The sequence below is a fragment of the Phyllobates terribilis genome, unplaced genomic scaffold (genome assembly GCF_046119375.1).
Source record: "Phyllobates terribilis strain yellow unplaced genomic scaffold, ASM4611937v1 Scaffold_2__4_contigs__length_985480577, whole genome shotgun sequence".
Taxonomy (NCBI): domain Eukaryota; kingdom Metazoa; phylum Chordata; class Amphibia; order Anura; family Dendrobatidae; genus Phyllobates; species Phyllobates terribilis.
Genome location: NW_027362762.1, coordinates 721,067,230 through 721,094,938, shown reverse-complemented (window position 1 = coordinate 721,094,938; position 27,709 = coordinate 721,067,230).

Genomic DNA, 27,709 nt, shown 5'->3' with positions numbered 1-27,709 from the left:
TAATGAACACAGAGTCCGTGTGATGCAGTCCCAAGATCTTTACTCACAGTTGTTGCAGTCCAGATTACAGGTACCAGAGCAATCTCCCCCGTCGTGCTGTGCGTACTCAGTGAGGGGCTCAGTCCACCCCCAGATAGCTCCGGAGTACTTAGCAGGACCCCCTTATGTGTGTCCTTTCTCTGGCCTTCTCCCTGCACCTCACACCCAGTGACACTTCTATCCGGTATCCTCGGGCCTTGGCGGGCGACGTGTGTTCCGTTCCCTGGGTCCTATGTGGCTACCTTCTTAGTGAGACTGGTGTGGACTTTGGCCTGCAGTACATGAAATGCTGCAGCCTCTGGTTTCTAGTTGAACCTTGCTGTTTCTCCGCTAGTTGAGGGACCGGTTTCCCTTATCTGGCCTGACCCCTCTACCTCCTGGTAGCAGCGGGCGTACGGGTGGCCTTCTGCACGGCCCGTACCCCTAGGGTCCCTTCGGTTCCTGGAGCCTTACTGCTCCCACTCCTCTCTTCTCTCCTTCAGTCCTGGGCTTCCCAGGCTAGGCCCGCCTCCGGAGCAGAGCTCATGCAGAGCCTCTGCTCCTGTCACTTCTCCTCCTCTGACTGGCTTGCTCTTTCTAAGATGGCTTCCTATTTATACTCTCCCTTTCATGTGCTCCCCTAAGCTGCTTTCTCCACCCACACCCACTACATAGGACCCTCCCGCCAGCTAGGGACCTGGGACTGTGCTCTCCCTTAGGAGCAATCTCGCCCTACCCCCACTGCGGGTATGTGATGGATGCAGGTGTTAGGGTCCCGAGCCATACTCCTTCCATACCTGAGGGTGAGATACCACACCTCTGGGTGAGATGCAGTACGTCTGTGGCGACTGAACCCTCAGGGGCGCCACACACCCTTCTGCACAGTTTTTAAATTGCGACGAAGATGTTTAGTGCTGAAGATGCCATTATCAGCATAACTATTCCGGTGATTTACATACTGGAGCACACGTTAAACAGAATTCAGAGTCAGGTGGTGGTACAAGAGGAGGTGGAGGAAGTAGAGAAGTCGTATGCGGAAGGGATAACATCTCCAAGTTCCAGACGGTCGGCAGCACAAAGGCGGCAGGCATGGGAGGGTGGGGGAGAGGGATTAACCAGGGCATATGGTAGCAGCCAAACTGTTGAGGAAGGTGCAGGATCCGAGGATGAAGTGGAGGATGAACTGGCGATGGGCATGTAAGACTCTTCAGATGAGGGAGACCTTGATCACATTTCTGTTGTGTGTGGTTGGGGGGAGAGGGCAGAGGAAGGAAGCATGATTCTTACCTCGCTACCAACACAACAAGGACTTGGTCCTCCTAGATGCGCAAGACACATGAGTGCCTTCTTGCTGCACTACCTTGGCTTGTCAGAATTCTAAGTAATCCCGACTATTGGGTTGCCACACTCTGATATCCCCGGTACAAAAGTAAATTTGCCGAAATAATTCCTGCCATAGAAAGGGATTCACGCATGCAGGAGTATCAGCAGAGGCTGTTGCAGAATCTTACATGTGCTTTTCCACAAAACACCAGTGGTGCACGTAGTGAATCTCACAGTTCTAACTTGCAAACCATGGGACTGTCGAGTCTTCATCACTCAAACCGTAACAGTAACACAGTATCTGCTGGTAACAGCAATTTTGTGGAATCGTTTCACCACTTTTTTAGACCATCCTTAGCAAGGCCACGGGAGACAAGAAGACTGACACATAGTCAACGCCGAGAGAGGATGGTACAGGAGTATCTCCAAGTGAAAATCGAAACAATGACTGTGTCACTGGACCCTTGCTCATTTTGGGATTCCAATCTGGAAAAATGTCCGGAGCTCGCCACTCACGCCTTGGAGATCTTGTCATGCCCTGCAGCCAGCGTTCTCTCTGAATGTGTGTTCAGAGCTGCTGGTGGTGTGCTGACAGATAATCGCATGCGGCTGTCCACTGAGAATGTAGACAGACTCACGTTCATAAAGATGAACAAATCATGGATCCGCAAGGACTTTTCTACTACTGTGTCATCCTGGGGAGACTAAAAGCTTGAGGATTTGGTAAAATCACCTCACCAACCGTTTTAAGCAACTCTGGGGCAATTGATGCCACATAAGTGGTGTCTGTGCCACAATTTTTTGAAAAAATTGAGACTCTTTTTAGAGTCCCCTTGCTGTGTTTTACGTGACGTTGGCATTGTCAATTCCAGGTGGGTTGGGTCGCCCCCCCCACCCCTTTAACTATAAGAAACTGCATACACTATGGCTTGGGGTAACACAGATGGTTGAGTCTGAAGAGCTGTTTGCTCAGAGGTCTGCTCCAAAGCTTCAGTGTCTGCTAGTCGGCGTAGAATATTTAACTGCATCTAGCCTAGGCAACACTTTGGGCGTAGTAGCCCAGCTGCGAAGCAAGCTGCACCGCCTGTGTATCTAATAAGAATTTTAAATGCATCTAGCCTAGGCAGACTGTGGGGACCCCCAACCAAACCCAGACACTCAGCCCCCCTACCGCCCCCCTTTCCTTGACAATACAATAATGTAACTCTTACAACTGGATGGGTGAGGATCAGTCACAGCTTTATTAACTCTTTATACTCATTCCATTAGAAAGGCATTTTATTTCTAAAATAATTCAGCTTGTTGCAGCATGCCTTGGGTCTCCACACCGGCAAGTTGGCCAACAAGTGTAACTCTCCAACATGTCCTTTCTATTTCCAGGCCACGGAGGATCCTGCGTACTCGTATGCAGGACTCTGACCCCCATCCATCACTCTTAACGGTTCTTCCACTCCGTCCTGGAGTCCTGACAGGAATATGTCCAGTCCAATATCCATTAAGTGAACACCGTCGGGCCGTATGAGGCCTGCTTTATCTCCTTCCAGTTGTCAGTGTTGTATCACTACACCGCCTCTGTCTCTTCTAAATTTTGCCATCCAAATATTTATTACCCGCCTTGTCCGTTCGATGGCCGTGATGTCTCGCGCACCTTGCCATACCGCTTTCGTCACAATCTCTGACCATACTATAGTTAGTTTTGTGAAAAATTCTCTGAAGCGCTCAGTGTCTAGTTTCATTATTGACATTAGTTATGCGCTCTTGTGATGACCTAGGTCGTTTCCCCTGGCCTGTATAACTAAGATGACCGGGCCTCTTGCCTCTCTCCCTACCTTGATTGCCTCCATTAGTACCTGTGGCCATAGCAGGCATCTAATACCTCTCCAGTTGAAATATGTGTTGTGAAACTCTAATTTCCTCCCGCCTGGGCGGACTTTCGCCCTTTTTTCTGCCCAATATATATACGAGTGGCCTATCACCCACACTGTTGGCTTAGCATCACCTGTAAAAGAAACAAACCACGTAAGGATAACAAGTCCGGTCTTATGTATCCCACCAAACACGTGGATCGCCATCTCCCTATCCTCTGAACTTCCGTTTGTGACAGTCCTGCTCTTGCTGCTTTCGTCTCCGTGCCTATGCGGAATGAGTGTGTCCCATAATCTTTGGGGTGGTTCCCTGCCGATGTTATGCAATTATTAAATATAGCTTCGAACTGGTATCTTGATAATGGCATTCCATCAATGTGTGATAGGAAGAAATTACTTTGTGATCTCATGGTTATATATGTTTTTACCATTGTTACCCGACTCAGTGTACCGTTTGTGGGTTGTAGAAGTACCCAAGTACCCCTGCCCGCTGGAACCGTTTTCGATTGGCGTATGCGTAGACATATTGCATTATTGGCTATGACTACGTCCTGGTGTAATAAGCCTCCACTGGTGGTAATTTTGGATTGAGGGACTAATTCGCTTATGCATAGCGCCCCGAAGAAGGTGATCACATATGCAGTAGACAGTAGTGTTGCTTCAAATTGTGAGTGTCATGTTAATGGTGTTAGGGATATGATGTGAGAAATCAGTTTTAGTGACACGGGACGGGACATCTACACTCCTGACTTGGCTGACCCCTTTTCCACCCTTTTATGGATTGTCTGATGCTGAATCTCTTTGTCACATCTCCCCAATTCAGTAGTTGGAAGTGAAATGCTACTCCGGTCAGACACCGCTGCGCTGACGCCCCTGATATGCCCCTCATCATTAGCTGGTGGAGAAATTCTATGGTGACTTGTAATCTGACTTGTTCACATTGGTCAACCCGTCTGCCTGCTACTAGTCGTGTCCACTGTTCCCATGCCTTACCATATGCTTGCCAAATCGACGGGGCAACTGACGCTCTGATTAATTGCATCAACTATTCGCCACTAGATCCCATAGGGAGGGTGGGCAACTGTTGCCCGATGGGTGGGCGTTGGGGAGGAGCTCTGTGAAAATCTGCCAATTGAATTGTGATAAAGCATTAGCAGTAGCTTTAGACCCCTCAGCATCGCGGATAGCGCAGACCCATACATTGTGTTTTAGGCAAAGGAATGCTAGCCGGCGTAGTAGGACTAGCACGGGGAGAGACGATGATGCCATCTTATTAATGCAGTGCGCTAGGCTGGTGCTTTTTGTTATAAAGCATATATTTTTGTTAGCCAGGCGCGCGCCCCATATTTCTATTGCTAGCACTATTGGGAAGAAAAATTATTTTCCGGGCTAGTTGCAGCTAAAAATTATTATTAATTTCAAAGCTGGTGGAGCTTGGTATATATGGCCTAATACAATGAGTACCACACACTGCTACTAAGCCCAAAATTATTTTCCGGGCTAGATGCAGCTAAAAATTATTATTAATTTCAAAGCTGGTGGAGCTTGGTATAGATGGCCTAATACAATGAGTACCACACACAACTAGTATGCCCAAAATTATTTTCCAGGCAAGATGCAGCTAAAAATTATTATTAATTTCAAAACTGGTGGAGCTTGGTATAGATGGCCTAATACAATGAATACCACACACTGCTACTATGCCCAAAATTATATTCCAGGCAAGATGCAGCTAAAAATTATTAGTAATTTGAAAGCTGGTGGAGCTTAGTATAGATGGCCTAATAGAATGTGGACCACACACTGCTAATATGCCCAAAATTATTTTACAGGCAAGACGCAGCTAACAATTATTATTAAATTCAAATCTTGTGGTGCTTGGTATAGATGGCCTAATACAATGAATACCACACACTGCTACTATGCCCAAAATTATTTTCCAGGCAAGATGCAGCTAAAAATTATTAGTAATTTGAAAGCTGGTGGAGCTTAGTGTAGATGGCCTAATAGAATGAGTACCACACACTGCTAATATGCCCAAAAATATTTTACAGGCAAGATGCAGCTAAAAATTATAATTAATTTCAAAGCAGGTGGAGCTTGGTATAGATGGCCTTATACAATGAGTACCAAACACTGCTACTATGCCCAAAATTATTTTCCAGGCAAGATGCAGCTAAAAATTATTAGTAATTTGAAATCTGGTGGAGCTTAGTATAGATGGCCTAATAGAATGAGTACCACACACTGCTAATATGCCCAAAATTATTTTACAGGCAAGATGCAGCTAAAAATTATTATTAATTTCAAAGCTGGTGGAGCTTGGTATAGATGGCCTAATGCAATGAGTACCACATACTGCTACTAAGCCCAAAATTATTTTTCGGGCTAGATGCAGCTAAAAATTATTATTAATTTCAAAGCTGGTGGTGCTTGGTATAGATGGCCTAATAGATTGAGTACCACACACTGCTACAGGCCCAAAAGGTTTTACTTGGCTGGGTGCAGTAAAAAATTTGTATTACTTACACAGGTGGTGTAGCTTGCAACACAGATAGGCTACTCCACTGACTAACACACACTGCAAGAGGCCCAAAAGGATTTGCTTAGCTAGATTTAGCCAAATGCTGTGAAAAACACTTGCACAGCACTAAAACAGACCTGCCTGGCAAAAAGTGATAGGAACTGATGTAATCTAGCCCTCAAAAGGGCTGGAATTACAATTAGTCACTACTCCCAACCTATCTGTCGATTTAAGAGCACAGACCTGCCTGCTAAAAGTGCTTGGAACTGCTGAAACCTAGCCCTCAAAAGGGCTGCAATTACAAACTAGTTCCTACTCCCTTGCAATTCAGTTACACAATATAGCGCTAACAGCAGCAGCAGTGCCATCTAACACTCAGCTGCAGCAGTGAGAAAATGGTGGCAACGGGGAAAATGGCTGGGTCTTATAGGGCAAGGTTCATGTGACTTACACAGCCAATGACACATGCCCTTACTTGTGTGAAAAAAAGCACTTCGCTCCGTGTGAGCGCTGCTGATAGGCTGACAGACTGCACATCCCCACTGTAAATGCGGGAAAGAGAAAAAAAAATGGAGATCTTCATTATTTCTGCAGAGATCCATCCCATGCCCCTCACCCCGCCCTGCTGTACACTCAAACTGTGTATTAACATTGATTATCAGCATTACTGTGAAAAAATCCAGTAACGATTTGGGTGCACGAACAGTTATCGAACATAACCTCCAACAGCCGGATTTTTTTCAAATCGTTCGGGTTCGTCGAACGGCTTGAAACCGCCTAAAACAGCTCGAATTTGAGATTGGCGAACAGTTCGATTCGAACACCGCTCATCTCTAGTGGAGATCACAGTAGCTTAACAAGACGGTTTAAATGCCCCTTGGAAGAGACGTGGAGGTCACAGTGGAATAAAAAGACAATATCAATGCCCCTTGGAAAGTGGTGGAGGTCGCATTAGCTTAACAAAACTGTTTTAATGACCCTTGGAAGAGTGGTGGAGGTCACAGTGGAATAAAAAGACAATATCAATGCCCCTTGGAAGAGTGGTGGAGGTCACAGTAGATTAACAAGACGGTTTTAATGCCCCTTGGAAGAGACGTGGAGGTCACAGTAGCTTAACAAGACGGTTTAAATGCCCCTTGGAAGAGACGTGTAAGTCAGAGTGGAATAAAAAGACAATATCAATGCCCCTTGGAAGAGTGGTGGAGGTCGCAGTAGCTTAACAAGACGGTTTTAATGCCCCTTGGAAGAGTGGTGGAGGTCACAGTGGAATAAAATGACAATTTCAATGCCCCTTGGAAGAGACGTGGAGGTCACAGTAGCTTAACAAGACGGTTTTAATGCCCCTTGGAAGAGCCGTGCAGGTCACAGTAGCTTAACAAGATGGTTTTAATGCCCCTTGGAAGAGACGTGGAGGTCACAGTAGCTTAACAAGATGGTTTTAATGCCCATTGAAAGAGACGTGGAGATCACAGTAGCTTAACAAGACGGTTTAAATGCCCCTTGGAAGAGACGTGGAGGTCACAGTTGAATAAAAAGACAATATCAATGCCCCTTGGAAAGTGGTGGAGGTCACATTAGCTTAACAAGACGATTTTAATGCCCCTTGGAAGAGTGGTGGAGGTCACAGTGGAATAAAAAGACAATATCAATGCCCCTTGGAAGAGTGGTGGAGGTCACAGTAGCTTAACATGACGGATTTAATGCCCCTTGGAAGAGACGTGGAGGTCACAGTAGCCTAACAAGACAGTTTAAATGCACCTTGGAAGAGACGTGGAGGTCACAGTGGAATAAAAGACAATATAAATGCCCCTTGGAAGAGTGGTGGAGGTCGCAGTAGCTTAACAAGACTGTTTTAATGACCCTTGGAAGAGTGGTGGAGTTCACAGTGGAATAAAAAGACAATATCAATGCCCCTTGGAAAAGTGGTGGAGGTCACAGTAGCTTAACAAGACGGTTTAAATGCCCCTTGGAAGAGACGTTGAGGTCACAGTGGAATAAAAAGACAATATCAATGCCCCTTGGAAGAGTGGTGGAGGTCGCAGTAGATTAACAAGACGGTTTTAATGCCCCTTGGAAGAGTGGTGGAGGTAACAATGGAATAAATAGACAATATCAATGCCCCTTGGAAGAGACATGGAGGTCACAGTAGCTTAACAAGACGGTTTTAATGCCCCTTGGAAGAGTGGTGTAGGTCGCAGTGGAATAAAAAGACAATATCAATGCCCCTTGGGAGAGTGGTGGAGGTCGCAGTAGCTTATTAAGATGGTTTTAATGCCCTTTGGATGAGACGTGGAGGTCAAAGTAGCTTAACAAGACTGTTTTAATGCCCCTTGGAAGAGAAGTGGAGGTCACAGTAGCTTAACAAGATGGTTTAATTGCCCCTTGGAAGAGACATGGAGGTCACAGTGGAATAAAAAGACAACATCAATGCCCCTTGGGAGAGTCGTGGAGGTCGCAGTAGCTTAACAAGAAGGTTTTAATGCCCCTTGGAAGAGTGGTGGAGGCCGCAGTGGAAAAAAAAGCCAATATCAATGCCCCTTGGTAGAGTGGTGGAGGTCGCAGTAGCTCATCAAGGCGGCTTTTTGCCCCTTGGATGAGTGACGGAGGTCACAGTGGAATTAAAAGACAATATCAATGCCCCTTGGAAGAGATGTGGAGGTCACAGTAGCTTAACAAGACGGTTTTAATGCCCCTTGGAAGAGACGTGGAGGTCACAGTAGCTTAACGAGACAGTTTAAATGCTGCTTGGAAGAGACGTGGAGGTCACAGTGGAATAAAAGACAATATCAATGCCCCTTGGAAGAGTGGTGGAGGTTGCAGTAGCTTAACAAGATGGTTTTAATGCCCCTTGGAAGTGTGGTGGAGGTCACAGTGGAATAAAATGACAATATCAATGCCCCTTGGAAGAGACGTGGAGGTCACAGTAGCTTAACAAGACGGTTTTAATGCACCTTGGAAGTGTCGTGCAGGTCACAGTAGTTTAACAAGATGGTTTTAATGCCCCTTGGAAGAGACGTGGAGGTCACAGTAGCTTAACAAGATGTTTTTAATGCCCCTTGGAAGAGACGTGGAGGTCACAGTAGCTTAAAAAGACGGTTTTAATGCCCATTGGAAGCGACGTGGAGATCACAGTAGCTTAACAAGACAGTTTTAATACCCCTTAGAAGAGACGTGGAGGTCACAGTGGAATAAAAAGACAATATCAATGCCCCTTGCAAGAGTGGTGGAGGTCGCAGTAGCTTAACAAGATGGTTTTAATGCCCCTTGGAAGAGTGGTGGAGGTCGCAGTGGAATAAAAAGAGAATATCAATGCCCCTTGGAAGAGTGGTGTAGGTCTCAGTAGCTTAATGAGACGGTTTAAATGCCGCTTGGAAGAGACGTGGAGGTCACAGTGGAATAAAAGACAATATCAATGCCCCTTGGAAGAGTGGTGGAGGTCGCAGTAGCTTAACAAGACGGTTTAAATGCCCCTTGGAGGTGTGGTGGAGGTCACAGTGGAATAAAATGACAATATCAATGCCCCTTGGAAGAGACGTGGAGGTCACAGTAGCTTAACAAGACGGTTTTAATGCACCTTGGAAGTGTCGTGCAGGTCACAGTAGTTTAACAAGATGGTTTTAATGCCCGTTGGAAGAGACGTGGACGTCACAGTAGCTTAACAAGATGGTTTTAATGCCCCTTGGAAGAGACGTGGAGGTCACAGTAGCTTAAAAAGACGGTTTTAATGCACATTGGAAGCGACGTGGAGATCACAGTAGCTTAACAAGACAGTTTTAATACCCCTTAGAAGAGACGTGGAGGTTACAGTGGAATAAAAAGACAATATCAATGCCCCTTGCAAGAGTGGTGGAGGTCGCAGTAGCTTAACAAGATGGTTTTAATGCCCCTTGGAAGAGTGGTGGAGGTCGCAGTGGAATAAAAAGAGAATATCAATGCCCCTTGGAAGAGTGTTGTAGGTCTCAGTAGCTTAATGAGACGGTTTAAATGCCGCTTGGAAGAGACGTGGAGGTCACAGTGGAATAAAAGACAATATCAATGCCCCTTGGAAGAGTGGTGGAGGTCGCAGTAGCTTAACAAGACGGTTTTAATGCCCCTTGGAAGAGTGGAGTAGGTCGCAGTGGAATAAAAAGACAATATCAATGCCCCTTGGGAGAGTGGTGGAGGTTGCAGTAGCTTATTAAGATGGTTTTAATGCCCCTTGGAAGAGATGTGGAGGTCAAAGTAGCTTAACAAGACTGTTTTAATGCCCATTGGAAGAGACGTGGAGGTCACAGTAGCTTAACAAGATGGTTTAAATGCCCCTTGGAAGAGACGTGGAGGTCACAGTGGAATAAAAAGACAACATCAATGCCCCTTGGGAAAGTCGTGGAGGTCGCAGTAGCTTAACAAGAAGGTTTTAATGCCCCTTGGAAGAGTGGTGGAGGTCGCAGTGGAATAAAAAGCCAATATCAATGCCCCTTGGAAGAGTGGTGGAGGTCGCAGTAGCTTATCAAGACGATTTATTGCCCCTTGGATGAGTGATGGAGGTCACAGTGGAATAAAAAGCCAATATCAATGCCCCTTGGAAGAGACGTGGAGGTCACAGTAGCTTAACAAGACGGTTTTAATGCCCCTTGGAAGAGACGTGGAGGTCACAGTAGCTTAACGAGACGGTTTAAATGCCGATTGGAAGAGACGTGGAGGTCACAGTGGAATAAAAGACAATATCAATGCCCCTTGGAAGAGTGGTGGAGGTCGCAGTAGCTTAACAAGACGGTTTTAATGCCCCTTGGAAGAGTGGTGGAGGTCACAGTGGAATAAAATGACAATATCAATGCCCCTTGGAAGAGACGTGGAGGTCACAGTAGCTTAACAAGACGGTTTTAATGCCCATTGGTAGCGACGTGGAGATCACAGTAGCTTAACAAGACAGTTTTAATACCCCTTAGAAGAGACTTGGAGGTCACAGTGGAATAAAAAGACAATATCAATGCCCCTTGCAAGAGTGGTGGAGGTCGCAGTAGCTTAACAAGATGGTTTTAAGGCCCCTTGGAAGAGTGGTGGAGGTCGCAGTGGAATAAAAAGAGAATATCAATGCCCCTTGGAAGAGTGGTGTAGGTCTCAGTAGCTTAATGAGACGGTTTACATGCCGCTTGGAAGAGACGTGGAGGTCACAGTAGCTTAACAAGACGGTTATAATGCCCCTTGGAAGTGCCGTGCAGGTCACAGTAGCTTAACAAGATGGTTTTAATGCCCCTTGGAAGAGACGTGGAGGTCACAGTTGCTTAACAAGATGGTTGTAATGCCCCTTGGAAGAGACGTGGAGGTCACAGTAGCTAAACAAGACGGTTTTAATGCCCATTGGAAGTGACGTGGAGATCACAGTAGCTTAACAAGACAGTTTTAATACCCCTTAGAAGAGACTTGGAGGTCACAGAGGAATAAAAAGACAATATCAATGCCCCTTGCAAGAGTGGTGGAGGTCGCAGTAGCTTAACAAGATGGTTTTAATGCCCCTTAGAAGAGTGGTGGAGGTCGCAGTGGAATAAAAAGAGAATATCAATGCCCCTTGGAAGAGTGGTGTAGTTCTCAGTAGCTTAACAAGACGGTCTTAATACCCCTTGGAAGAGTGGTGGAGGTCGCAGTGGAATAAAAAGACAATATCACTGCCCCTTGGAAGAGTGGTGGAGGTCGCAGAGAAAAAAAAAGACAATGTCAGTGCCCGTTGGTAGAGTGATGGAGGTCGCAGTAGCTTAACGAGACGGTTTTAATGCACCTATAAAGAGTGGTGGAGGTCGCAGTGGTTTAAAAAGACAATATCAATGCCCCTTGGAAGAGTGGTGGAGGTCGCAGTAGGTTAACAAGACAGTTTAAATGCCCCTTGGAAGAGACGTGGATGTCACAGTAGCTTAACAAGATGGTTTTAGTGCCACTTTTAAGAGACGTGGAGGTTTGCAGTGGAATAAAAACACAATATCAATGCCCGTTGGAAGAGTGGTGGAGGTCGCAGTAGCTTAACAAGACGGTTTTATTGTGCCTTGGAAGAGTGGTAGAGGTCGCAGTGGAATAAAAAGACAATATCAATGCCCCTTGGAAGAGTGGGGGAGGTTACAGTAGCTTAACAAGATGGTTTAAATGCCCCTTGGAAGAGTGGTGGAGATCGCAGTGGAATAAAAAGACAATATCAATGCCCCTTGGAAGAGTGGTGGAGGTCGCAGTAGCTTAACAAGATGGTTTTAATGCCCCTTGGAAGAGACGTGGAGGTCACAGTAGCTTAACAAGACCGTTTTAATGCCCCTTGGAGGAGACGTGGAGGTCACAGTAGCTTAACAAGATGGTTTTAATGCCCCTTGGAAGAGTGGTGGAGGTTGCAGTGGAGTAAAAAGACAATATCAATGCCCCTTGGAAGAGTGGTGGAAGTCGCAGTAGCTTAACAAGATGGTTTTAATGCCCCTTGGAAGAGTGGTGGAGGTCGCAGTGGAATAAAAAGATAATAACAATGCCCCATGGAAGAGACGTGGAGGTCACAGTAGCTTAACAAGACGATTTTAATGCCCCTTACAAGAGCCATGCAGTACAGCATATTAAAAACATTATTTCCATTATTGGGGAGTTTGTCTCCCATAATCTTTGCCTATGCCTTCCAAGAAAAAGCTGCCAAAAATTAGGACGGAGGAACTTGCAATGCTGGCAAAACAGACCACAGTCACCCTGGTGGTATAGTGGTGGTGGAGGCTGAGGATAAGGAGAAGAGCAAAAAACAGCCGAAATAAGGAAGCGTATACTCATGTGTGGGTGTGAAACGGTGCATGGGAAAATACCTCCCGAAACAACACAGTGGATTTGACTTTATGTTACTCTGCTGTCATTTGGTGGTGATGAGAAGTCTGGCCCAATCCAGCCATTGTTCATTTTGATAAGGGTCAGCTTGTCTGCATTGTCAGTTGACAGGCGAGTGCGCTTATCAGTTATAATTCCCCCAGCGGCACTAAAAACATGCTCCGATAACACGCTAGCGCAAGGCAGGCAAGGACCTCCAAGGCGTACAGAGCAAAATCATTTCAAGTGTCCAGCTTGAATACCCAATAATTAGAAGGCACAGAGGAATCGTGGAGGACGCTGGTACGGTCGGCAAGGTACTCCCTCACCATCTTTTGAAACTTTCCACTCCTTGTGAGAGTACCCCGCACCTCAGGGCCTGTAAGCTGGGCGGGTCACAGAAAACTGTCCCAGAACATTGACAGTGTTCCCCTACCTCTGCTGGATTGGAGATGTGTCTCTCTCGCCTGTACGCCTTGGTTGGTCAACGAACTGTGACCTCTGCCGCTAGCGTGTTCAGATGGGAATTTTTTTAACAGTTCTGCAGCAAGGGCCTTCTGGTGCTGCCCCATTTTTGTAGACCTCTCCACCTCAGGGTCACGGTTAAGGCAGAGCAACATAAAGTCAGCGTGCCAGACTGGTAACGGGCAAGACTTCTGTGTCCTCACCAAGATGACGACTGACCATGCTCTCCTCCTCCTCCTCCCTACTGTCCTCAGGTCACCCACGCTGAACCGATGGTATAACAGTTGTTCAGGTACTACCGTCTACAGCGCATGATACCAGCTCCTGTTCTTCCTCTTCCTCTTCCTCCTCCTCCTCCTCCTCTCCCTCATTATTCCCCAATGCACGTTGGGATTAGAAGAGGCTGGGCTGTGTGTAATCGACCGGTATGGCTTCTTATCCATCTCATCATACTCTGGCTGCAATGCCTCCTCTTTAATTCTCTGCAGAGAGCATTGCAAAAGACAGAGAAGTGGGATGCTGATGCAAATGATGACGTCATCGCCACTCACCATCTTGGTGGACTCCTCGAAGTTTGTCAGGATGGTACATAGGTCAGACATCCAGGTTCACTCCTGAGGTCTTATGTGTGGAGTCTGACCTGAATATCGACAGTCTTGTTCCAGCTGTTACTCCACAACTGCTCTCTTCTGCTCACAAATCCTTTGCAACATGTGGAGGGTAGAGTTCCAACGTGTGGGAACATCACACACTAGTCAGTGTGCCGGAAGCTGCAAACGCTGCTGCAACACAGAAAGGGCGGCGGAAGATGTAGCCGACTTCCGAAAATGAGCTGACAGGTGGCGTACTTTGAAGAGCAGATCTGGCAACTTGGGGTACGATTTAAGAAACCGCTGAACCTCGAGGTTAAGCACATGAGCCAGGCATGGTACGTGTGTGATCTAGCCTCGCCTTAGAGCCGCCACCAGGTTACGGCCATTGTCACACACGACCATGCCTGATGTAGGTACAGCGGTCTCAGCCACAGATCTGCCTGCTCTTTCACAGCTGTCCACAACTCACAAGCAATGTGAGGTTTATCGCCTAAGCTTATGAGTTTCAGCACAGCCTGTTGCCGCTGGGCTGAGGCAGTACTGCAGTGCTTCCAGCTTGTAACTGATGTGGTGATATCTGAGATTGAGGCTGAACATGAGGAGGAGGAGGAGGATGATGCACAGGAGCTGTACACTGTGGGGGCAACTCTGACTGACATAGGGCCCGCAATCATCGGTGTGGGGAGGATGTGTTCCGTCCCAAGGTCCGACTGGGTCCCGGCTTCCACTATGTTTACCCAATGTGCCGTCAGGGAGATGTACCGTCCCTGGCCACAAGCACTTGTCCATGTGTACGTTGTCAGGTGGACTCTCCCAGTAACTGCGTTGTTAAGGGGAACGACAGATGTTTTGGGACACGTGCTTGTGTAATGCGGGGATGGCACACCGGGCAAAATAGTGTCGGCTGGGGACCAAGTACCGAGGGACGGCCACCGCCATAAGGTTGTGGAAGGATTCCGTCTCCACCAGCCTAAAAGGCAGCATTTCCAATGCAAGCAGTCGTGAAATGTGCGAATTTAGGACTGTGGCCTGTGGGGCGTTGGCTGAGAATTTGTGCTTTCATTCAAAGGTCTGGGATATGGACAATTGAACGCTGCGGTGGGACGTGGACATGGACGTTGATGCTGTTTCTTGAGAAACTGCCATAACAAGTGAAGACTGAGAGGAGGGGGCATCTTTGCATGCAGTATGGACAGGGGATTGCCTTGCACACACAACAGGGGGTTCTCTTACACGCACAACAGTGGAAGAAGCAGTGGTGACACCCACTGACACTGGTCGTGGACCCTGGGGTTCACCCCACAAAGTCGGGTGCTTTGCTGACATGTGCCTGATCATGCTGGTGGTGGTCAGGCTGGTAGTTTTGTCACCCCTGCTGATGCTGGCATGGCAGCTGGTACATATGGCCTTTTTGGGGTTATCAGCAGAGTCTTTAAAAAAATTCCAGACTCTGGAAGACCTACCGGTAACGTCCCTCATGTTGGTGTTACGGGGAATGGTTGCCCGCCTTCTGTCTGCGGCCACCACACTGCTTCTTCCTGCCTGTTGGGGTACTCTGCCTCCCTCCCCCTGTGTGCTGCTGGCCTCGCTCTGCGTGTCCTCCTGCCACGTTGGGTCAGTTACTAGATTATCCACCACCTCCTCCTCTTCCACTTCCGCACCACGGTCCTCCTCCTCACTTTGTGGCAATTGTGTCTCGTCATCGTCCACCTCTTGTGACAAATTGCCAGCGTCGCCTTCCTGTGGCTGTTCAAATATTTGGCCATCGCTTCCGTGGATCTCCTCTTCCACCAATTCAAGCGGAGCAGGCGAGGGGCCCAAATATGGAAATGGACCAGTGAACAGGTCTTCAGAGTATCCAACTGTGGGATCAGTTGCTTTCTGACGACACTTGGCATGGTGGGAGGAAGCAGCATCAGGGTGAGGAGGAGTATGCAGTCGAGACTCAAGGCTACTAACACCTGACCGTGTGGAAGGCAGACCGGAGGTGGTGGTGCCTAGGAGACTGGAAGTATTATCTGCTATCGAATTAATAACCTGTTCACACTGATCAGTTCGCAATAGTGGTGCTGTGTGCTTACCTAGTAATTCGGTCAAGAACTGAGAGCGAGAAGATGTGGCTGTTGGTTGTGGCACATTTTCACCTTGGCCACGGACCCCATCATCTGCACGCAACATTACTAGAACGTCCAGTTCCACATCCCTTGCCACGCGCCTTGCCCATTGTAAATGAAGTAAAATAGCTTACACTATCAATAGTAAAAGGGTAATAAAAAGTAGATTTGAACCGTGGAAGAAGAAAACCACAGTTCTAGTTATCTGGCCTACACCAGACTCTTTCAAACAGATATATTGGTGTCTGAACAGTCAGCGAGACACTGAAAATGTTTTTTTTTATGCAAAAAAGACAAAAAAGTGGATAATACAGAGATTTGAACTGTGGAACTGCAAAACCACAGTTATAATTTCCTGGTGTATACCAGACTTGTTAAAATAAATATATTGGTGTCTGAACAGTAAGCGACACACTCAAACTGTTTTTTTCTATGGAAAAAAGGCAAGCAGGTTGATAACACCAAGATTTGAACCGTGGAAGAGGAAAACCACAGTTCTAGTTCTCTGGCCTACACCAGACTCTTTTAAACAGATATATTGGTGTCTGAACAGTCAGCGAGACACAGAAAATGTTTTTTTTATGCAAAAAAACACAAAAAATTGGATAATATAGAGATTTGAACCGTGGTACGGCAAAACCACATTTATAATTTCCTGGTGTATACCAGACTTGTTAAAATAGATATATTGGTGTCTGAACAGTCAGCGACACACTCAAACTGTTTTTTTTTATGGAAAATAGGCGAGCAGGTTGATAACACCCAGATGTGAACCGTGGAAGAGGAAAACCACAGTTCTAGTTCTCTGGCCTACACCAGTCTCTGTCTGAACAGTCAGCGAGACACTGAAAATGTTTTTTTTTATGCCAGAAACAAGAAAAAGTGGATAATACAGATATTTGGACTGTGGAACTGCAAAACCACAGTTATAATTTCCTGGTGTATACCGGACTTGTTAAAATAGATATATTTGTGTCTGAATAGTCAGCGACACACTCAAACAGTTTTTTTTTATGGAAAAATGCAAGCAGGTTGATAACACCCAGATTTGAACCGTGGAAGAGGAAAACCACAGTTCTAGTTTTCTGGCCTACACCAGACTCTTTTAAACAGATATATTGGTGTCTGAACAGTCAGCGAGATGCTGAAAATGTTTTTTTTTTTATGCAAAAAAGTGGATAATACAGAGATTTTAACCATGGAACTGCAAAACCACAGTTATAAAGTTATAATTTCCTGGTGTATACCAGACTTGTTAAAATAGATATATTGGTGTCTGAACAGTCAGCTACACACTCAAACTGTTTTTTTTTAATGGAAAAAAGGCAAGCATGTTGATAGCACCCAGATTTGATCCGTGGAAGAGGAAAACCACAGTTCTAGTTCTCTGGCCTACACCAGACTCTTTTAAACAGATATATTTGTGTCTGAACAGTCAGCGAGACACTGAAAATGTTTTTTTTTTTTTTTTATGCCAGAAACACGAAAAAGTGGATAATACAGAGATTTGGACTGTGGAACTGCAAAACCACAGTTATTATTTCCTGGTGTATACCAGACTTGTTAAAATAGATATGTTTGTGTCTGAATAGTCAACGACACACTCAAACTGTTTTTTTTTATGGAAAAAATGCAAGCAGGTTGATAGCACCCAGATTTGAACCGTGGAAGAAGAAAACCACAGTTCTAGTTTTCTGGCCTACACCAGACTCTTTTAAACAGATATATTGGTGTCTGAACAGTCAGTGAGACGCTGAAAATGATTTTTTTTATGCAAAAAAGACAAAAAAGAGGATAATACAGAGATTTGAACCATGGAACTGCAAAACCACAGTTATAATTTCCTGTTGTATACCAGACTTGTTAAAATAGATATATTGGTGTCTGAACAGTCAGCGACACACTCAAACTGTTTTTTTTTTATGGAAAAAAGGCAAGCAGGTTGATAACACCTTGATTTGAACGGTGGAAGAGGAAAACCACAGTTCTAGTTTTCTGGCCTACACCAGACTCTTTTAAACAGATATATTGGTGTCTGAACAGTCAGTGAGATGCTGAAAATGTTTTTTTTTTATGCAAAAAAGACAAAAAAGTGGATAATACAGAGATTTTAACCATGGAACTGCAAAACCACAGTTATAAAGTTATAATTTCCTGGTGTATATCAGACTTGTTAAAATAGATATATTGGTGTCTGAACAGTCAGCGACACACTCAAACTTTTTTTTTATGGAAAAAAGGCAAGCAGGTTGATAACACCCAGATTTGAACCGTGAAAGAGGAAAACCACAGTTCTAGTTCTCTGGCCTACACCAGACTCTTTTAAACAGATATATTGGTGTCTGAACAGTCAATAAGACACTGAAAATGTTTTTCTCATGCAAGAAAGACAAAAAAGTGGATAATACAGAGATTTGAACCATGGAACTGCAAAACCACGGTTATAATTTCCTGGTGTATACCAGACTTGTTAAAATAAATATTGGTGTCTGAACAGTCAGCGACACACTCAAACTGTTCTTTTTTTACCTAAAAAAAGCAAGCAGGTTGATAACACCCAGATTTGTATGGTGGAAGAGGAAAACCTCAGTTCTAGTTCTCTGGCCTACACCAGACTCTTTTAACCAGATATATTGGTGTCTGAGCAGTCAGCGATACACTGAAAATGTTTTTTTTTTATGCAAAAAAGACAAAAAAGTGGATAATACAGAGATTTGAAACGTGGTACTGCAAAACCACAGTTATAATTTCCTGGTGTATACCAGACTTGTTAAAATAGATATATTTGTGTCTGAACAGTCAGCGACACACTCAAACTGTTCTTTTTTAATGGAAAAAAGGCAAGCAGGTTGATAACACCCAGATTTGAACCGTGGAAGAGGGAAACCACAGTTCTAGTTCTCTGGCCTACACCAGACTCTTTTAAACAGATATATTGGTGTCTGAACAGTCAATAAGACACTGAAAATGTTTTTTTTTATGCAAAAAAGACAAAAAAGTAGATAATAAAGAGATTTGAACTGCGGAACTGCAAAACCACAGTAATAATTTCCTGGTGTATACCAGACTTGTTAAAATAGTTATATTGGTGTCTGAACAGTCAGCGACACACTCAAACTGCTTTTTTTTATGGAAAAAAAGGCAAGCTGGTTGATAACACCTTGATTTGAACCGTGGAAGAGGAAAACCACAGTTCTAGTTCTCTGGCCTACACCAGACTCTTTTAAACAAGCATATTGGTGTCTGAACAGTCAGCGAGACACTGAAAATGTTTGTTTTTATGCAAAAAAGACAAAAAAGTTGATAACGCAGAGATTTGAACTGTGGAACTGCAAAACCACAGTTATAGTTTCCATGTGTATACCAGACTTGTTAAAACAAATATGGGTGTCTGAACAGTCAGCGACACACTCAAACTGTACTTTTTTTATGGAAAAAAGGCAAGCAGGTTGATAACACCCAGATTTGAACCGTGGAAGACGAAAACCACAGTTCTATTTCCTTGGCCTACACCAGACTCTTTTAAACAGATATATTGGTGTCTGAGCAATCAGCGAAAGACTGAAAATGTTTTTTTTTTTATGCAAAAAAGACAAAAAAGTGGATAATACAGAGATTTGAAAAGTGGAACTGCAAAACCACAGTTATAATTTCCTGGTGTATACCAGACTTGTTAAAATAGATATATTTGTGTCTGAACAGTCAGCGACACACTCAAACTGTTTTTTTTAATGGAAAAAAGGCAAGCAGGTTGATAACACCCAGATTTGAACCGTGGATGAGGAAACCACAGTTCTAGTTCTCTGGCCTACACCAGACTCTTTTAAACAGATATATTGGTGTCTGAACAGTCAACGAGACACTGAAAATGTTTTTTTTTATGCAAAAAAGACAAAAAAGTAGATAATACAGAGATTTGAACTGCGGAACTGCAAAACCACAGTTATAATTTCCTGGTGTATACCAGACATGTTAAAATAGTTATATTGGTGTCTGAACAGTCAGCGACACACTCAAACTGCTTTTTTTTTATGGAAAAATAGGCAAGCTGGTTGATAACACCTAGATTTGAACCGAGGAAGAGGAAAACCACAGTTCTAGTTCTCTGGCCTACACCAGACTCTTTTAAACAAGCATATTGGTGTCTGAACAGTCAGCGAGACACTGAAAATGTTTGTTTTTATGCAAAAAAGACAAAAAAGTGGATAATGCAGAGATTTGAACTGTGGAACTGCAAAACCACAGTTATAATTTCCATGTGTATACCAGACTTGTTAAAACAAATATGGGTGTCTGAACAGTCAGCGACACACTCAAACTGTACTTTTTTTACGTAAAAAGGCAAGCAGGTTGATAACACCCAGATTTGAACCGTGGAAGAGGAAAACCACAGTTCTAGTTCTCTGGCCTACACCAGACTATTTTAAACAGATATATTGGTGTCTGAACAGTCAGCGAGACACTGAAAATGTTTTTTTTATGCAAAAAAAGACAAAAAAGTGGATAATACAGAGATTTGAACTGTGGAACTGCAAAACCACAGTTATAATTTCCTGGTGTATACCAGACTTGTTAAAATAAATATTGGTGTCTGAACAGTCAGCGACACCCTCAAACTATTCTTTTTTTATGCAAAAAAGGCAAGCAGGTTGATAACTCCCAGAACTGAACCGTGCAAGAGGAAAACCACAGTTCTAATTCTCTGGCCTACACCAGACTCTTTTAAACAGATAGATTGTTGTCTGAACAGTAAGCGAGACACTGAAAATGCTTTTTTTTATGTAAAAAAGACAAAAAAGGGGATAATACAGAGATTTTAACCGTGGAACTGCAAAACCACAGTTATAAAGTTATAATTTCCCGGTGTTTACCAGACTTGTTAAAATAGATATATTTGTGTCTGAACAGTCAGCGACACACTCAAACTGTTTTTTTTATGGAAAAAAGGCAAGCAGGTTGATAACACCCAGATTTGAACCGTGGAAGAGGAAAACCACAGTTCTAGTTCTCTGGCCTACACCAGACTCTTTTAAACAGATATATTGGTGTCTGAACAGTCAGCGAGACACTGAAAATGTTTTTTCTTATGCAAAAAACACAAAAAAGTGGATAATACAGAGATCTGAAAAGTGGAACTGCAAAACCACAGATATAATTTCCTGGTGTTTACCAGACTTGTTAAAATAGATATATTTGTGTCTGAACAGTCAGCGACACACTCAAACTGTTTTTTTTATGGAAAAAAAGGCAAGCAGGTTGATAACACCCAGATTTGAACCGTGGAAGAGGAAAACCACAGTTCTGGCTCCCTGACCTACACCAGACTCTTTTAATTAGATATATTGGTGTCTGAATAGTCAGCGAGACACTGAAAATGTTTTTTTTTATGCAAAAAAGACAAAAAAGTGGATAATACAGAGATTTGAACTGTGGAACTGCAAAACCACAGTTATAATTTCCTGGTGTATACCAGACTTGTTAAAATAGATATATTTGTGTCTGAACAGTCAGCGAAACACTCAAACTGTACTTTTTTTACGTAAAAAAGGCAAGCAGGTTGATAACACCCAGATTTGAACGTGGAAGAGGAAAACCACAGTTCTAGTTCTCTGGCCTACACCAGACTCTTTTAAACAGATATATTGGTGTCTGAACAGTCAGCGACACACTGAAAATGTTTTTTTTTATGCAAAACGGACAGAAAAGTGGATAATACAGAGATTTGAACCGTGGAACTGCAAAACCACAGTTATAAAGTTATAATTTCCTGGTGTTTACCAGACTTGTTAAAATAGATATATTTGTGTCTGAACAGTCAGCTACACACTCAAACTGATTTTTTTTATGGAAAAAAGGCAAGCAGGTTGATAACACCCAGATTTGATCAGTGGAAGAGGAAAACCACAGTTCTAGTTCTCTGGCCTACACCAGACTCTTTTAAACAGATATATTGGTGTCTTAACAGTCAGCGAGACACTGAAAATGTGTTTTTTTATGCAAAAAACACAAAAAAGTTGATAATACAGAGATTTGAACCATGGAACTGCAAAACCACAGTTATAATTTCCTGGTGTTTACCAGACTTGTTAAAATAGATATATTGGTGTCTGAACAGTGAGCGACGCACTCAAACTGTTTTTTTAATGGAAAAAAGGCAAGCAGGTTGATAGCACCCATATTTGAACCATGGAAAAGGAAAACCACAGTTCTAGTTCTCTGGCCTACACCAGATTCTTTTAAACCAATATATTTTTGTCTGAACAGTCAGCGAGACACTGAAAATGTTTTTTTTTATGCCAGAAACACGAAAAAGTGGATAATACAGAGATTTGGACTGTGGAACTGCGAAACCACAGTTATAATTTCCTGGTGTATGCCAGACTTGTTAAAATATATATTGTATATTTGTGTCTGAATAGTCAGCAACACATTCAAACTGTTTTTTTTTATGGAAAAAAGACAAAAAAGTGGATAATACAGAGATTTTAACCGTGGAACTGCAAAACCACAGTTATAATTTCCTGGTGTATACCAGACTTGTTAAAATAGATATATTTGTGTCAGAACAGTCAGCGACACACTCAAACTGTTTTTTTATGGAAAAATGAGAAGCAGGTTGATAACACCTAGATTTGAACCATGGAAGAGGAAAACCACAGTTCTAGTTCTCTGGCCTACACCAGACTCTTTTAAACAGATATATTGGTGTCTGAACAGTCAGCGAGACACTGAAAATGTTTTTTTTTATGCAAAAAACACAAAAAAGTTAATAATACAGAGATCTGAACCGTGGAACTGCAAAACCACAGTTATAATTTCCTGGTGTTTACCAGACTTGTTAAAATAGATATATTGGTGTCTGAACAGTGAGCGACACACTCAAACTGTTTTTTTAATGGAAAAAAGGCAAGCAGGTTGATAGCACCCATATTTGAACCGTGGAAGAGGAAAACCACAGTTCTATTTCTCTGGCCTACACCAGACTCTTTTAAACCGATATATTGGTGTCTGAACAGTCAGCGAGACACTGAAAATGTTTTTTTTTTATGCAAAAAAAGACAAAAAAGTGGATAATACAGAGATTTGAACTGTGGATCTGCAAAACCACAGTTATAATTTCCTGGTGTATACCAGACTTGTTAAAATAAATATTGGTGTCTGAACAGTCAGCGACACCCTCAAACTGTTCTTTTTTTATGGAAAAAAAGGCAAGCAGGTTGATAACACCCAGATTTGAACCGTGGAAGAGGAAAACCACAGTTCTAATTCTCTGGCCTACACCAGACTCTTTTAAACAGATAGATTGTTGTCTGAACAGTCAGCGAGACACTGAAAATGCTTTTTTTATGCAAAAAAGACAAAGAAGTGGATAATACAGAGATTTTAACCGTGGAACTGCAAAACCACAGTTATAAAGTTATAATTTCCCGGTGTTTACCAGACTTGTTAAAATAGATATATTTGTGTCTGAACAGTCAGCGACACACTCAAACTGTTTTTTTTTATGGAAAAAAGGCAAGCAGGTTGATAACACCCAGATTTTTTTTCAGAGATTTTTCAGAGATCTGAAAAGTGGAACTGCAAAACCACAGACATAATTTCCTGGTGTTTACCAGACTTGTTAAAATAGATATATTTGTGTCTGAACAGTCAGCGACACACTCAAACTGTTTTTTTTTTTATGGAAAAAAAGGCAAGCAGGTTGATAACACCCAGATTTGAACCGTGGAAGAGGAAAACCACAGTTCTGGCTCCCTGGCCTACACCAGACTCTTTTAATTAGATATATTGGTGTCTGAATAGTCAGCGAGACACTGAAAATGTTTTTTTATGCAAAAAAGCCAAAAAAGTGGATAATACAGAGATTTGAACTGTGGAACTGCAAAACCACAGTTATAATTTCCTGGTGTATACCAGACTTGTTAAAATAGATATATTTGTGTCTGAACAGTCAGCAAAACACTCAAACTGTTTATTTTATGGAAAAAGGAGAAGCAGGTTGATAACACCCAGAACTGAACCATGGCAGAGGAAAACCACAGCTCTAATTCTCTGGCCTACACCAGACTCTTTTAAACAGATATATTGGTGTCTGAACAGTCAGCGAGACACTGAAATGCTTTTTTTTATGCAAAAAAGACAAAAAAGTGGATAATACAGAGATTTTAACCGTGGAACTGCAAAACCACAGTTATAAAGTTATAATTTCCTGGTGTTTACCAGACTTGTTAAAATAGATATATTTGTGTCTGAACAGTCAGCGACACACTCAAACTGCTTTTTTTATGGAAAAATGGCAAGCAGGTTGATAACACCCAGATTTGAACCGTGGAAGAGGAAAACCACAGTTCTAGTTCTCTGGCCTACACCAGGCTCTTTTAAACAGATACATTGGTGTCTGAACAGTCAGTGAGACACTGAAAATGTTTTTTTATGCAAAAAACACAAAAAAATGGATAATACGGAGATCTGAACCGTGGAACTGCAAAACCACAGTTATAATTTCCTGGTGTTTACCAGACTTGTTAAAATAGATATATTGGTGTCTGAACAGTGAGCGACACACTCAAACTGTTTTTTAACTGGAAAAAAAGCAAGCAGGTTGATAGCACCCATATTTGAACCATGGAAGAGGAAAACCACAGTTCTAGTTCTCTGGCCTACACCAGACCCTTTTAAACCGATATATTGGTGTCTGAACAGTGAGGGAGACACTGAAAATGTTTTTTTTTTATGCCAGAAACACGAAAAAGTGGATAATACAGAGATTTGGACTGTGGAACTGCGAAACCACAGTTATAATTTCCTGGTGTATGCCAGACTTGTTAAAATATATACTGTATATTTGTGTCTGAATAGTCAGCAACACATTCAAACTGTTTTTTTTTATGGAAAAAAGACAAAAACGTGGATAATACAGAGATTTTAACCGTGGAACTGCAAAACCACAGTTATAATTTCCTGGTGTATACCAGACTTGTTAAAACAAATATTGGTGTCTGAACAGTCAGCGACACACTCAAACTGTTCTTTTTTTACATAAAAAAGGTGAGCAGGTTGATAACACCCAGATTTGAACGTGGAAGAGGAAAACCACAGTTCTAGTTCGCTGACCTACACCAGACTCTTTTAAACAGATATATTGGTGTCTGAACAGTCAGCAAGACACTGAAAATGCTTTATTTTATGCAAAAAGGACAAAAAAGTGGATAATACAGAGATTTTAACCGTGGAACTGCAAAACCACAGTTATAAAGTTATAATATCCTGGTGTTTACCAGACTTGTTAAAATAGATATAATTGTGTCTGAACAGTCAGCTACACACTCAAACTGTTTTTTTTATGGAAAAAAGGCAAGCAGGTTGATAACACCCTGATTTGAACCCTGGAAGAGGAAAACCACAGTTCTAGTTCTCTGGCCTACACCAGACTCTTTTAAACAAGTATATTGGTGTCTGAACAGTCAGCGAGACACTGAAAATGTTTTTTTTTATGCAAAAAAGACAAAAAAGTGGATAATACAGAGATTTGAACTGTGGAACTGCAAAACCACAGTTATAATTTCCTGGTGTATACCAGACTTGTTTAAACAAATATTGGTGTCTGAACAGTCAGCGACACACTCAAACTGTTCTTTTTTTACGTAAAAATGGCAAGCAGGTTGATAACACCCAGATTTGAACCGTGGAAGAGGAAAACCACAGTTCTAGTTCTATGACCTACACCAGACTCTTTTAAACAGATATATTGGTGTCTGAACAGTCAGCGAGACACTGAAAATGTTTTATTTTTTGCAAAAAGGACAAAAAAGTGGATAATACAGAGATTTGAACTGTGGAACTGCAAAACCACAGTTATAATTTCCTGGTGTATACCAGACTTGTTAAAATAAATATTGGTGTCTGAACAGTCAGCGACACCCTCAAACTGTTCTTTTTTTATGGAAAAAAGGCAAGCAGGTTGATAACTCCCAGAACTGAACCGTGGAAGAGGAAAACCACAGTTCTAATTCTCTGGCCTACACCAGACTCTTTTAAAAATATAGATTGCTGTCTGAACAGTCAGCGAGACACTGAAAATGTTTTTTTTATCCAAAAAAGACAAAAAACTGGATAATACAGAGATTTTAACCGTGGAACTGCAAAACCACAGTTATAATTTCCTGGTGTATACCAGACTTGTTAAACTAGATATATTTGTGTCTGAACAGTCAGCCACACACTCAAACTGTTTTTTTTATGGAAAAAAGGCAAGCAGGTTGATAACACCCAGATTTGAACCGTGGAAGAGGAAAACCACAGTTCTAGTTCTCTGGTCTACACCAGACTCTTTTAAACAGATATATTGGTGTCTGAACAGTCAGCGAGACACTGAAAATGTTTTTTCTTATGCAAAAAACACAAAAAAGTGGATAATACAGAGATCTGAACCGTGGAACTGCAAAACCACAGATATAATTTCCTGGTGTTTACCAGACTTGTTAAAATAGATATATTTGTGTCTGAACAGTCAGCGACACACTCAAACTGTTTTTTTTATGGAAAAAAAGGCAAACAGTTTGATAACACCCAGATTTGAACCGTGGAAGAGGAGAACCACAGTTCTGGCTCCCTGGCCTACACCAGACTCTTTTAATTAGATATATTGGTGTCTGAATAGTCAGCAAGACACTGAAAATGTTTTTTTTTATGCAAAAAAGACAAAAAAGTGGATAACACAGAGATTTCAACTGTGGAACTGCAAAACCACAGTTATAATTTCCTGGTGTATACCAGACTTGTTAAAATAGATATATTTGTGTCTGAACAGTCAGCGAAACACTCAAACTGTACTTTTTTTACGTAAAAAAGGCAAGCAGGTTAATAACACCCAGATTTGAACCGTGGAAGAGGAAAACCACAGTTCTAGTTCTCTGGCCTACACCAGACTCTTTTAAACAGATATATTGGTGTCTGAACAGTCAGCGAGACACTGAAAATGTTTTTTTTTATGCAAAACGGACTAAAAAGTGGATAATACAGAGATTTGAACCGTGGAACTGCAAAACCACAGTTATAAAGTTAGAATTTCCTGGTGTTTACCAGACTTGTTAAAATAGATATATTTGTATCTGAACAGTCAGCTACACACTCAAACTGATTTTTTTTATGAAAAAAAGGCAAGCAGGTTGATAACACCCAGATTTGATCAGTGGAAGAGGAAAACCACAGTTCTAGTTCTCTGGCCTACACCAGACTCTTTTAAACAGATATATTGGTGTCTGAACAGTCAGCGAGACACTGAAAATGTGTTTTTTTATGCAAAAAACACAAAAAAGTTGATAATACAGAGATTTGAACCATGGAACTGCAAAACCACAGTTATAATTTCTTTATGTATACCAGACTTGATAAAATAGATATGTTGGTGTCTGAACAGTCAGCGACACACTCAAACTGTTTATTTTATGGAAAAATGAGAAGCAGGTTGATAACACCTAGATTTGAACCATGGAAGAGGAAAACCACAGTTGTAGTGCCCTGGCCTACACCAGACTCTTTTAAACAGATATATTAGTGTCTGAATAGTCAGCGAGACACTGAAAATGTTTTTTTTTATGCAAAAAAGACAAAAAAGTGGATAATACAGAGATTTGAACTGTGGAACTGCAAAACCACAGTTATAATTTCCTGGTGTATACCAGACTTCTAAAACAAATATTGGTGTCTGAACAGTCAGCGACACACTCAAACTGTTCTTTTTTTACGCAAAAAAGGCAAGCAGGATGATAACACCCAGATTTGAACCGTGGAAGAGGAAAACCACAGTTCTAGTTCTCTGACCTACACCAGACTCTTTTAAACAGATATATTGGTGTCTGAACAGTCAGCAAGACACTGAAAATGTTTTATTTTATGCAAAAAGGACAAAAAAGTGGATAATACAGAGATTTTAACCGTGGAACTGCAAAACCACAGTTATAAAGTTATAATATCCTGGTGTTTACCAGACTTGTTAAAATAGATATA